The sequence below is a fragment of the Carcharodon carcharias genome, chromosome 3, assembly GCF_017639515.1.
Source record: "Carcharodon carcharias isolate sCarCar2 chromosome 3, sCarCar2.pri, whole genome shotgun sequence".
In the NCBI taxonomy this organism is placed as follows: domain Eukaryota; kingdom Metazoa; phylum Chordata; class Chondrichthyes; order Lamniformes; family Lamnidae; genus Carcharodon; species Carcharodon carcharias.
Genome location: NC_054469.1, coordinates 30068126 through 30081163, shown reverse-complemented (window position 1 = coordinate 30081163; position 13038 = coordinate 30068126). Strand labels below are relative to the sequence as shown.

Here is a 13038-nt window from a genome sequence, read left to right as displayed (position 1 = left end):
GCAGCCTTGATGTCAAGCGCGGCCACTCTCATTTCCCCTCAGGAGTCCAGCTCTTTTGTCCATGTTTGAACCAAGGCTGTAATGAGGTCAGGGGTTGAGTGGCCCGGTACCACTCAGTACTGGGCATCAGTGAGCATGTTATTGCTAAGCAAGTGCTGCTTGGTAGCACCGTTTATGACTCCTTCCATTACTTTACTGATGATGGAGAGTAGCCCGATGAGGCCGGGTTGGGTTTGTCCTGCTTTTTGTGTACAGGGCCTCCCTGGGCAATTTTCCATATAGCCAGTGTTGTAGCTGTACTGGAACTTGGCTAGGGGTGCGGCAAGTTCTGGAGCGCAAGTCTTCAGTACATTTGCCGGAATATTGTCAGGCCCCATAGCTTTGCAGTATCCAGTGCCTTCAGCTGTTTCTTGATATCACATGGAGTGAATTGACTTGCCTGAAGACTGGCATCTGTGATGTTGGGGACCTGTGGAGGAGGCCAAGATGGATTATCAACTCTGCACTTCTAGCTGAAGATTGTAGCAAATGCTTCATCAGCCTTATCTTTGTACTGATGTGTTTGGCTCCTCCATCATTGAGGATGGGGATATGTGTGGAGCCTCCTCCTCCAGTGAGTTGTTTAATTGTCCACCACCATTCATGCCAGGATGGGGCAGGAATGCGGAGCTTAGATCTGATCAGTTGGTTGTGGGACCACTTAGCCCTGTCTATCACTTGCTGCTTATGCTGTTTGGCATGCAAGTAGTCCTGTGTTAGATCTTGGTTTGGAACAAGGAATCAGTTGCCCAGTGAGGACATTGGAGATGTTATCATGGCTTTGAAAAAGCTGTCCGTTCATTGTAATTTTGGCGAATTTCAAGAGAGAGCATTGCAGCCCAGATTTGTATATGGTGTAAAAAGTGAATGCAGTCACAGTAAGTTGCTGACATTGCCAAAGTTAACTTCCGACAGTCCAACAATGGGCACGGAATTGTCCATTTCTGAAGACAGAGTGTTACAGCCACAAGAAGAAGGATCATCTTGCCAAGGCATGTCGGAAGAATGTAAATGAAAGAAAATGCTGACTGGTGGAAATGGCAGTCACTGCATACAGTTGTCGAACAGCAGCAGGTAAATGAGGGGTCAGTTCAGACCCATATGATCCGAAGCACAAGGATGTCTAGTGGAACTTCGCAAAGGCATTGTGGTCCAAATAAGTTCCCTCTTGCCTGGATGAGTGCAGCTCCCACACACTTAAGAAGCTTGACACCATCCAGGACAAGGCAGCCCACTTGATTGGCACCCCATCCACAAACATTCACTCCCTCCACCAGCAACACATAGTGGTAGCAGTGTGTACCATCTACAAGATGCACTGCAGAAACTCACCAAGCCTCCTTAGACAGCATCCAAGCCCATGACCACTACCGTCTAAAAGGACAAGGGCATCAGATACTTGGGAACACCACCACATGGAAGTTCCCCTCCAAACCTCTCACCACCCTGACTTGGAAATATATCGCCGCTCCTTCAATGTCGCTGGGTCAAAACCCTGGAACTCGCTTCTTAACAGCACTGTGGGTGTACCTTCGCCACATGGACAGCAGCAGTTCAAGAAGGCAGCTCACCACCATCTTCCCCTCAAGGGTTATTAGGGATGGGGAATTAATGCTGGCTTAACCACGTCCCATGAATGAATTGAAAAAAAGTTGCTTTGGATGGAGCTCCGGTAAACATGGAGGTCAACAGAAGAGTTATCAGTTGGCATGATTCCTGAATCAACATACCATGAAAAACTGAGTCAACATCAGCTGGAGAAATCACACATAGAATTGCAAAGTTATGCAGGAGGGACAATTCCTCTAACGGGAGGTGTGTTGGCTCCAGTCTCATATAATGAGCAATGTGCAAAATTGCTCATCATTGTAGTGAAGGTTGAAAAACCAGCCTTGTTCTGAAGAAACTGGTTAACAACACTTATGTTAAAACAGAATGAGTTTCTTTGTGTTGGAGCAAAATTCACATCACATGATGATGTAATCGACAAGCACCCTCAAGTGAAACCACCAAACCAATTCAAGAGTACAAGGCTAAAGTCCAGGCTCAGGGGAATGCAAGACAAGTTTATTGCACACATTGTTCAAGTGCTCTATTCTCTAAGAGAAAGTAGAGCAAGAGCTGAAAAAACTTGAGACTGAGAACATTATCTCTCACGTAAAGCTGGGTAATTGGGCTACTCCCACTGTGATGGTACCAAAGTCAGATGATCATGTAAGAATGTATGGGGAACATAAGGTAACCGTAAATCAGGTACTGGACTGTAATCCACCCGATACTTTACCAAACGTGGAGGATCTGTTCCCAATGTTGTCAGGAGGCCAGGTTTTTCAAAGTTAGATCTGACAAATGCCTACCTGCAACTTGAGTTCGACAATGAGTCTAGGTTGTATTTGACTATTAATACAGTCATGGGTCTACTTCAGTTTCATAGGCTGCCATTTGGTGTTCCTTCAGCCCCAGGATTTTCCAAGGGGCGATGAACTAAAGTTTGCAAGAGAAGAGAGTATGTGCTATTTGGATGACATACCTATTTCAGCTCCGAAAGGCAGGCCCATGATGGCAGGTTGAAAAAGGTGCTCCAACACTTGGAGAAGCATGGAGTTTAGATGAAGGCACATAAATGTGAAATATTTCAAAATTCTGTAGAGTATTTTGGTCACAGGGCAGAGAAAGATGGGTTACATCCAACCGAGGGTAAGGTTCAAGCAATAAGAAATGCACCACACCCTCAAAATATCTCTGAGCTCAGATCCTTTTTGGGCCTAATGAATTACATACCAAATTTGGCAACCTCATTGCAGCCATTTTGATTGAACTTTGAGGAATGGTGTTCTGTGGAATTGGACAAGGGAATGTGATGAAGCATTCAAGTTAAAAGTAAAAGTAAATCGGCAGATGGTACAATGCTTGTACATTACGACGTGTTCAAAAAGATTAAGCTAGCATGTGATGCATCTCCATGCAGAGTAGGTGCTGTGATCTTTCATGTGTTAGATGATGGGGAGGATGGCCAATTACATTTATCTATTGTGCCCTCAGTGCAAGTGAGTGAAATTATGCTCAGATAGAATGTGAAGCACAGACTTTGATTTTTGAAATAAGAAGATTTCATAAATTCTTCTTTGGTCCTAGTTTCACGATCCAAAGTGATCATAAGCCATTGATGGCTATTTTGAATCCAAAGTCTCCGATATCCACTTTAACTGCAGCCTGAATGCAGGGATGAGCTTTGATAATGCTTATCAGCACACCATTAAGTACAGGCGATCGGAAGGTAATTGTAATGCCAGTGTGACGTCTAATTTACCACCTCCATTTGAGGCAGGGTCCGACAGGTAAGATATATTTTTCTTTTCACACATACATGACTTGTCAATCGCAGCAGATGACATTGGTAGAAAAACTTGCCGGAAAAAGAGTAACTAAATCCAGTGCTGGTCCTCCAGAGAGTGAGTCTGGGGAATTGATAATGGAAAACAAGGGAACTACGGAAGTGTTGAACAGGTAATTTATATCTGTCTTCACTGCAGAAGACTTACAAAACTTTGCAAAGACACTTGTAAATCAAAAGGTGAAAGGGAGGGAAAAACTTAAAACAATTACCATTGTCAAGGAAAAGGTACTGGGAAAAGTTTTAGACATAAAGGCTGGCCAGTCCCCATGGTCTGATGGCCTCCACACTAGGATCTTAAAAGAAGTGGTTGCAAAGATAGTAGAGGCATTGATTATAATCTTCCAAAATTCTTTAGATTCCGGAAGGATGCAGTGGATTGGAAAATATCCAAACTTTATTCAAGGAAGGAGACAGAAAGCAGGAAACTATAGGCCAGTTAGCCTAATATTTGTAATAGGGAAATTGCTAGAATCTCTTATTAATGAGATTTTAGCAGGATACTTAGAAAATCATAATGGGATCAGGCAGAGTCAACGTGGTTTTGTGAGAGGGAAATGGTGTTTAACTAATTGATTAGAGTTGGTTGAGGAAATAACAAGCAAGCTGGATAAAGGGGAACCTGTAGATGTGGTGTACTTGGATTTCCAAAAGGCATTTGTAAGGTGCCACTCAAAGGTTACTACAGAAAAAAGCAGCTCAAGGTGCAGGGGGTAACATATTAACACGTATTAAGGGTTGGTTAGATAACAGGAAGCAGAGAGTAGGGATAAATATGTCTTTTTCAGATCAGCAAGCAGTAGTGGAGTGCCACATGCAGCAGAATTTTCAGGTTGGCGAGCGGGGGCGGGGCCTGCTCACCAATGTGTAAAATGATGTGCGGTGATGTCGGGCGTGCGTCCCGAAGTCACCGGGCACCATTCAGATTTTCAGTTCGGCGGACGCATGCCCGCCAAACTGCCAAAGGTCTATTAAGACTATTTAAATATCAGTTAAGACAATAAACTGAGCTGCCCATCCAACCTTAAGGTTGGCGAATGGAATATAAAAGCAGGGGAGTTTTACTGCAGCTGTACATGGCCTTAGTGAGATACAACTGAAGTGCTGTGTGTAGTGTGGTAGAGTATGTTAGACCAAGTCCCAAAGGGTTAACTATAATAGTTTGTGATGTCATAGAAGGAAGTAATATATTTTTATGTAATGCCGGGCTTACCTTATAAAGAAAGGTTGAACAGGTTGGGCATTTACCCATTGAGGAGTGATCTTATTGAAACATATAAGATCCTGAGGGGACTTGATAGAGTGGATACTGAGAGGATGTTTCCTCTTGTGGTGGAGACGAGAACTAAGGGACACTGTTTAAGAAAAAGAGGTCTCCCTTTTAAGACGGAAATGAGGAGAATTTTTTTTTCCCCAGAGGGTCGTTAGAATGTGGACTTCACTTTTGCAGGAAGCAGTGGAGGTTGGGTCATTGAATTTATTTAAGGGTGAGTTAGATTTTTGACAGACAAGGGAGTCGAGGGTTATGAGGGGCAGACAGGAAAGTGGAGTTGAGACCACAATCAAATCAGCTGTGATCTTATCGAATGACACAGCAGGCCCGAAGGGCCAAATGGCCTATTCCTGCTCCTAAGTCCCTATGTTCCAACAGTACCTCATGATCCCCATTCCGGCTGGGATGGGTTTGGGAGCCGCTTCCTTGTCCTCCCCATGGTGGAGGTCATGACACCGTGGGTTGGAGCTGCCTTCGGGAAGAGAACTCAAGAAGAAGAAGAAAGGTGGCGGCTCCAAAAGTGCAGTACTTCCTCAGAGCTGCATGGGAATGTTAGACACGATTTTGTATTCAGATCTCTGGAATGAGATTTGAACAACCAACATTCTGACTAAGAAGCAAGAGTGCTACCACTGAGCGACAGCTGACGTTGTTCCCACTCACGAAAGGATCGAGAATGAGAGGTCTCAGATTTAGAGTAATCGGCAAGGGAAGCAAAAGTGATGAGAAAAATCCTTTTCACGCAGCGAGTTGTTAGGGTTTGGAATGCACTGCCTGAGAGTCGAGGCAGGCTTGAATAAAGCGCTCGAAAGGGAACAGGACTGTTATCTGAAACGGGAGAATGTCCAGCATGACGGGGGCGGGGTGGGGGGGGGGGGGGGGGTGGAGGCGGGACAGTGGCACTAAGTGAATTGTTCATTGGGAAAGTCGATGCAGACATGATGGGCCGAATGGCCTCCTTCTGCGCTATAACAATTCTGTGATTCTGTATGTAATGCAGCCCATGCCGGAAGGTAACAAAGCAGCCAGGCCCACGTAATCATTTGTGTTAGGAAATCTTTTAAACAGTTAAATAATCCAGTGTGATTCAGGCTCTAATGTGTGTTGTCCAAGTACACGTTTATTACTCAGACACCAATAGTAATACGGTTATACTACAGATTCACTACAAGCTAGTTTCTTCCAGAACTAAGATGATCAAACTTAACCTCCGTAAATGTTATCCCTCTGGAGGTCTTATAGTTAGAGGGCTGTTCCCTGAAATATTGGGCTGGATTTCACAGTGGGGTGGACTGCTACACTCCATACTCCCTGCTCCCCACCGCCAGCGTCCCAAATGGACTGACTTTTAAAAAGTTCGCCCACAGATATACTACACTGCAAGTAGCCTAAACAAGGTGAGGGTCAGACCTCTGACCCTCATTGGACAGGAAGTACAGCCCTCAAGAGTTGTTGGCCAGTCTGACTGGCCGGCAGCTATAGCAGTCGCAGCAGTGCCAGAGGTCAGTGGGCACTGCTGGGACTGCAACGAATCCTTGCGAAGAAGATCATGATGACTGGGGGCAGGATAGTGCTGGGCTTTTCGGGCTGAAGGGATCAGAGAGCCTAGGGAGCAGGGAGAGGGGTGTGGGGGCCTGAGTTTTGGAGGGCAAGCTTGGAAGAACAAAAGCAGGAAGCCATCTTTTGGGGGGGTGGGGGGGTGGGTTGCCCCCACCAATGGGCACAGGGCACCACCGGTTGACCAGCCACACCCTTCCTGCCAGCCTTCTCATTGCAGCCATTTCAAAAATGGCCTTTGCACTCTGGCCTGCCTGCCACTGCCCAGCATTATATGGCCGTGGAGGTGGATTGAGGCTCTTAATTGCCAGTTAATTGGGCAGTTAAGGGCCTCAAGTGGCTGAAGGACTGGCAGCCTAGTGGGTGGCTGACCCACACCCCCATCTCCTGCTATATTATGGGGAACAGGTGGGTAGGACCCAACATTTTTTACGTGCCCCCCCTGCCAAAAACCTGTCTAGCAGGATGCTGTAAAATCCAGTGCAACATGTACCCTTTCTTTGTGAGTGATACCATTGGAAACCTAGAATGCATATTAAAGTGAGTTCCTTCTCCCCCCAACCTCCAGACTTGACATAATGGCCTTCTTGATGCTTTAACCAGGGGACAGGTTTCCCACTGCCGGGAGACTAACTGTTAGAATTTGCCCGAGTCCTATCAGATAATCACTGCTCAAGTTTGAATTTGTGTCATCAGTTATTGGTTAGAGCAATGGGAGTAGAAATTATAGCAGACATGTTGACTACATCCCATGTCAGGTGCAAGAATCAGGTATTGGCCGGAACAATGGAAATACTCAAGCTGTATCACTCAACTTTTTGGGATTGTCTAAATCATGCTGATAGGACTCGGGCAAATTCTACCTGTTAGTCTCCCAGCAGTGGGAAAATGTCCCCGGATTAAGTTGGGGGGAAGGGTCGGGGTGGGGGGGGTGTGTGGGGGTGTGGGGGAGGCAGGGGGGTTTAGTGATGGAAGGGTGGAAGGGGCTGATGTAGGGTTCCCATCCGCTGGGGTAGGTGTCAATTAGTGAGCCAAATGACGCTCATTAACCCTAATCCCATCACAATTTAATGGCGGCTCTGGGATTAAGTGAAGGCCGCACAGCTTTTCCAACGCCCTCCGAAAGCCACCCTGTTGGATTTATCAGCGTCCGCCCAGGGCAGAAAGGGGCACCCAGACATGAGGCTATGATTGAGTGAGATGTAGAATGATTGAGGAGCTGGGAATTTGGTTCAGGTGGGAATTTGAGGCTATTCAAGGAGGAACACGGTGCTTCTTTTTCTACTTTATTCCAGCCTCCAGAGGTTGGTGAGCTTCCTTCCTTGTCTCCGAGCTGGGTAAGTGCAACTTTCCAGGACATTATCTGTGTAAGTTATTAACTAATTGACTAATTAAATAAATAAGGTTGGACAGAAATGGCAGGGCCAGTGGTGTGTTGTGACTGCAGCATGTGGGTATCTCTGGGATGCAGTGCAATCCCAGACAACCATGTCTGCAGAAAGCATTGGGCTCCCAAATTGCTGAGCTGGAGTCTGAGTTGTGGACATTGCCAGGCATCAGGGAGGGAGACAGTTACCTGGACACTTTGTTCCAGGAGGGAGTCACACCTCTTAGGTTAGGCAGAGCTTTAGAGTTGGTCAATGGTCAGGGATAGGAGGGTGTGACTGCAAGTTGGGCAGGTACGGGGAACCAGCATGTAGTGATAGAGGATCTTCGCCCCTGATTTTGTCCAACTGGCACAAGGTGTTTGCTATCTGTATGGGCGAGGAAAAGGACTGAACGGTGGATGAGTGGACTGACCATGGTCAAGGATGCCAATCATGTGGGCGGAATGAAGAGGAATGTGGTAGTGAAAGGAAACAGTATAGTCAGGGGGATAGGTACTGTTCTCTGGGGTCGAGAGCATGAGTCTAGACAGCTGTGTTGCCTGCCTGGTGTCAAAGTTCAAGATATCTACTTCGGTCTGAACTTGCAGTGGGAGAGGGAGGATCCGGTGCTCAATGTTCCTGTAGGTACCAATGACATAGGTAAGACTAGGAAAGGGGTTCTACAGAGAGAGAATGAGCAGGTAGGCATTAAATTAAAAAGCAGAACCTCAAAGTTATTAATCTCTGGATATTACTTGAACCACGTGCAAGTTGACATAGGGTAAATAAAATTAGGGAGATGAATGCGTGGCTCAAAGACTGGTGTGGCAAAAATGGGTTCCGAATCATGGGCACTGGCACCAGTACTGGGGAAAGTTGGGATTGTACCATTGGGACGGTCTACACCTGAACCATACTGGGACTAGTGCTCTAGTGAGCCGCATAACTAGGGAAGTAGAGAGGGTTTTTCACTAAATAGTTGGGGTAAGGTGTCAAATTTGGGAAGCTGTGGTAAACCAAAGAGTAGGGACAAGGCAAGAGAGAAAAGTATTAATATGGGAAGGGATAAATAGACTATAACACGTGACAAGAAGGGACAAAGAGTACAAATCTACAAGTAAATTAGCAGATAAAGCTAGACACTATAAAAATAACAAGGCAACAAAACTAAAGGCACTGTATCTGAATGCATGTAGCATTTAAAACAAAACAAATGAATTGATAGCGCAAATAGAAACAAATAAGTACCATCTGAGAACCATTACATAGATATGGCTGCAGGCTGACGTAGATTGGGAGCTGAATATTGAGGGACAGGAAACTAGGGCAAGGTGGAGGAGTGGCTCTGTTAATTATTGATGTTATTAGCACAATAGAGAGGGATGATCTGAGTTCAGGAAATTAGGATGTAGAAGCTGTTTGATTAGAGGTGAGAAATGATAAAGGCAAGAAGTCACTTTTTTTTATTCATTCATGGGATGTGGGCTTTGCTGGCTGGGCCAGCATTTATTGCCCATCCCTAGTTGCCCTTGAGAAGGTGGTGGTGAACTGTCTTCTTGAAGGTGTGGGTACACCCACAGTGCTGTTAGGAAGGGAGTTCCAGGATTTTGACCCAGGGACAGTGAAGGAATGGCGATATATTTCCAAGTCAGGATGGTGAGACACTTGGATGGGAAAGTCTAGATAGTAGTATTCCCATCTATCTGCTGCCCTTGTCCTTCTAGATGGTGGTGGCCGTGGGTTTGGAAGGTGCTGTTGAAGGAGCCTTGGTGAATCCCTGCAGTGCATCTTGTAGATAGTACATACTGCTGCTACTGTGCATCAGTGGTGGAGGGAGTGAATGTTTGTGGATATGGTGCCAATCAAGTAGGTTGCCTTCACCTAGATGGTATAAAGCTTATTGAGTGTTGTGGGAGCTGCACTCATCCACGCAAGTGAGGAGTATTCCATCACACTCCTGACTTGTGCATTGTAGATGGTTGACAGGCTTTGGGGAGTCTGGGTTACTTTTTACACTATTCCTAGCCTCTGACCTGCTCTTGTATCCACAGTATTTATATGGCTGGTCCAGTTCAGTTTCTGGTCAACGTAACCCCAGGATGTTGCTAGTGGGGGATTCAGTGATGGTAATGAATATTAAGGGGTGATGGTTGGATTCTCTCTTGTTGGAGATGGTCATCACCTGACACTAGTGTGATGCGAATATTACTTGCCAGCCGAAGCATGGATATTGTCCAGGTCTTGCTGCATTTGGACATAGACTGCTTCAGTATCTGAGGAGTCACATATGGTGCTGAACATTGTGCAATCATCAGCGAACATCCCCACTTCTGACCTTATGATGGAAGGAAGGTCATTGATCAAGCAGCCCGAGATGGTTGAGCCAGGGCCAAGGACACCACCCTGAGGAACTCCAGCAGTGATGCCCTGGAGTTGAGGTGACTGACCTCCCACATAACATGAGGGACTGGCTTGTGGGAGTGGTGAATAAGCTGCCCAACAGTAGCCAGATGGTACGATGGGATATAAAGGAAGAAATAATGGCAGTTTGTCAGAAAGGCACAGCAATAATCATGGGGGATTATAATCTACATATAGACTGGAAAAATCAGATGGGCAAAGGTAGCCTAGATGAGGAATTCATAGAATGTTTTCAGGATAGTTTCTTAGAACAGTATGTTCTGGGGCCAACCAGGGAGCAGATACCTAGGATAAAAGCAAAATACTGCAGATGCTGGAAATCTGTAACAAAAATAAAAATAGCTGGAAAAACCTTTTTCCAGCTATTTTTATTTTTGTAGCAGGCTATACTAGACCTAGTATTGTGCCATTAGTTAGGATTAATTAACAACCTCATAGTGAAGGTGCCCCAAGATAGCTCTGATCATATGATTGAATTTTACATTCAGTTTGAGGGAGAGAAGTGTGGGTCTAAACCTAGTATTTTAAACTGAAATAAGGGCAATTATGAGGGCATGAAAGCAGAGCTAGTTAAAGCAAACTGGCAAATTAGGTTAAGGGATAGGTCAATAGAGATACAGTGGCAGGCGTTTAAGGGGATGTTTCAGAATACACAGAATAAGTACATTCCAATGATAAAGAAAAATTCTACTATCCATGGTTAACTAAAAAAGGTAAAGATAGTATCAAACTTAAAGTCAAATCATATAATTGCACAAAGATGCCAGGCAGGTTAGAAGATTGGACAGAACAAATAAAAAAGCAAAGAATGACAAAAAAAATGAGGGAAAAATTAGAATATGAGAGAAAGCTAGCTAGAAATATAAAAACAGATAGTAAGAGTTTCTGTAGCAATTTAAAAGAGAAAGGAGTTAACAAAGTGAGCGTTGGTCCTAGAGAAAGTGAGTCTGAGGAATCAATAATGGAAAATAAGAAGATAGCAGATGAATTGAACAGGCATTTTGCACTGGTCTTCACTACAGAGGATACAAGTAACATCCCAGATATATCTGTAAATCAGGAGATGGGAGGGAGGAACTCAAAAATTTTCAATCACAAAAGAAATGGTACTGAGCAAATTATTGGAGCTGTGGGCTGACAAGTCCCTGGGCCCTGATGGACTTCTTCCTAGGGTCTTGAAAGAAGTGGCTAGTGAGATAGTTGATGTATTGGTTTTAATTTTCCAAAATTCCCTAGATTCGGGGAAGGTCCCATTCAATTGGACAATAGTGACAATAACTCCTTTATTCAAAAAGGGAGGGAGAAAGAAAACAGGAAACTAGAGGCCAGTTAGCTTAACATCTGTCATGGGGAAAATGTTAGAAGCTGTTATTAAAGATGTTAGAGCAGGGAATTTTCAAGTCAACATGGTTTTGTGAAAGGGAAATCATGTTTAACCAATTTATTGGAGTTCTCTGAAGAAGTAACGTGTGCCATAGATAAAGGGGAACCAGTGGATGTACTGTACTTAGATTTCCAGCAGGTGTTGATAATATGTCACATCAAAGTGTACAGCAGAAAATAAAAATTCACGTTGTAGGGGGTAACATATTGGCATGGAAAGAAGATTGGCTGGCTGACAGGAAGCAGAGAGTAGGCATAAATATGTAATTTTCTGGTTGGCAAGATGTAACAAGCCGTGTGCCACAGGGATCAGTGCTGGGACTTCAACTTTTTACAATTTATGTAAATGACTTGGATGAAGGGACCGAAGATATGATTGCTAATTCGCTGATGACACCAAGATGGATAGGAATCTAAGTTGTGAAGAGGACATATGGAGGCTACAAAGGGATGTGGACAGGTTCAGTGAGTGGGCAAAGATCTGGTAAATAGAGTATAATGTGGGAAAATGTGAAGTTGTGCACTTTGGCAGGAAAAATAAGAAAGAAGCATATTATCTAAATGATGTGAGATTGCAGGGCTGTGAGATGCAGAGGGATCTGGTTCCCCCAGTTCATGAATCACAAGAGGTTAGTATGCAGGTACAGCAAGTAATTAGGAAAGCTAATAGAATGTTATCTTTTATTGTGTGGGGGATTGAATACAAAAGAAAGGAGGTTATGCTTCAGTTTTACAGGGCACTGGAGTACTATGTACAGTATTGGTCTCCTTATTTAAGGAAAGATGTAAATGCATTAGAAGCAGTTCAGAGAAGGTTTAATAGGCTAACACCTAGAATGGGTAGGTTTCTTATGAGGAAAGGTTGGACAGGTTAGGCTTGTATCTGCTAGAGCTTGGAAGAGCAAGAGGCGACTTGATCGAAACCTTTAAGATCTCGAGGGGTGTTGACAGGGTGGATGTGGATAGGATGTTTCCTCATGAGCGAGAATCTAGAACTAGAGGTCACTGTTTAAAAATAAGGGGTTACCCGCTTAAGACAGATGAGGAGAATTTTCTCTCAGAAGGTCGTGAGTCTTTGGATCTCTGTTCTTCAAAAGGAATTGGAAGCAGAATGTTTTTAAGGCAGAGCTATATAGATTCTTCTTAAACAAGGGGGTAAAAGCTCATTGGTGGTAGGCGGGAATATGGAGTTGAGGTTACATTCAGATCAGCCATAATCTTATTGGATGGCTGAGCAAGCTCGAAGAGCCGTGTGGCCAAGTCCCCTCTAATTCGTATGTTCATAGGTTTGCATGGTCCCTCATAGTCAAGCACTTTGTGCCCGATCAAGGGACCCAGCATCTGTCTGGATGGGTGGCCACTGAAAGCCACCCCCCTGCTTTGCCTCCGACCCCCCTCTCCCCTCTTCTGCAACTCTTATCCTGCCATTCCTCACTTGTGGCCTGGGCTCCCTTGGTGATGCATAGCCTCTGGTGGGAGCATTACAGCCAGTAGCCACTGCTCCTGCTAGAGTCGGTGGCAATGGTGAGCAGACAGCCTCTGATTGGCCAGCAGCTCTCAGCAGGCAGGACTTCTGCCACCAGGTCCTCAATAACAGGGAAGGC

The 13038-nt window shown here is 44.9% G+C and overlaps 1 protein-coding gene across 1 annotated transcript in view; it reads right to left on the bottom strand.

Annotated features, from left to right (window-relative positions):
* dpp6a (dipeptidyl-peptidase 6a) overlaps nucleotides 1-13038 on the bottom strand; it is a 1248500-nt gene that overhangs the window by 609226 nt on the left and 626236 nt on the right. The gene's annotated exons all lie outside the window — the stretch shown is intronic.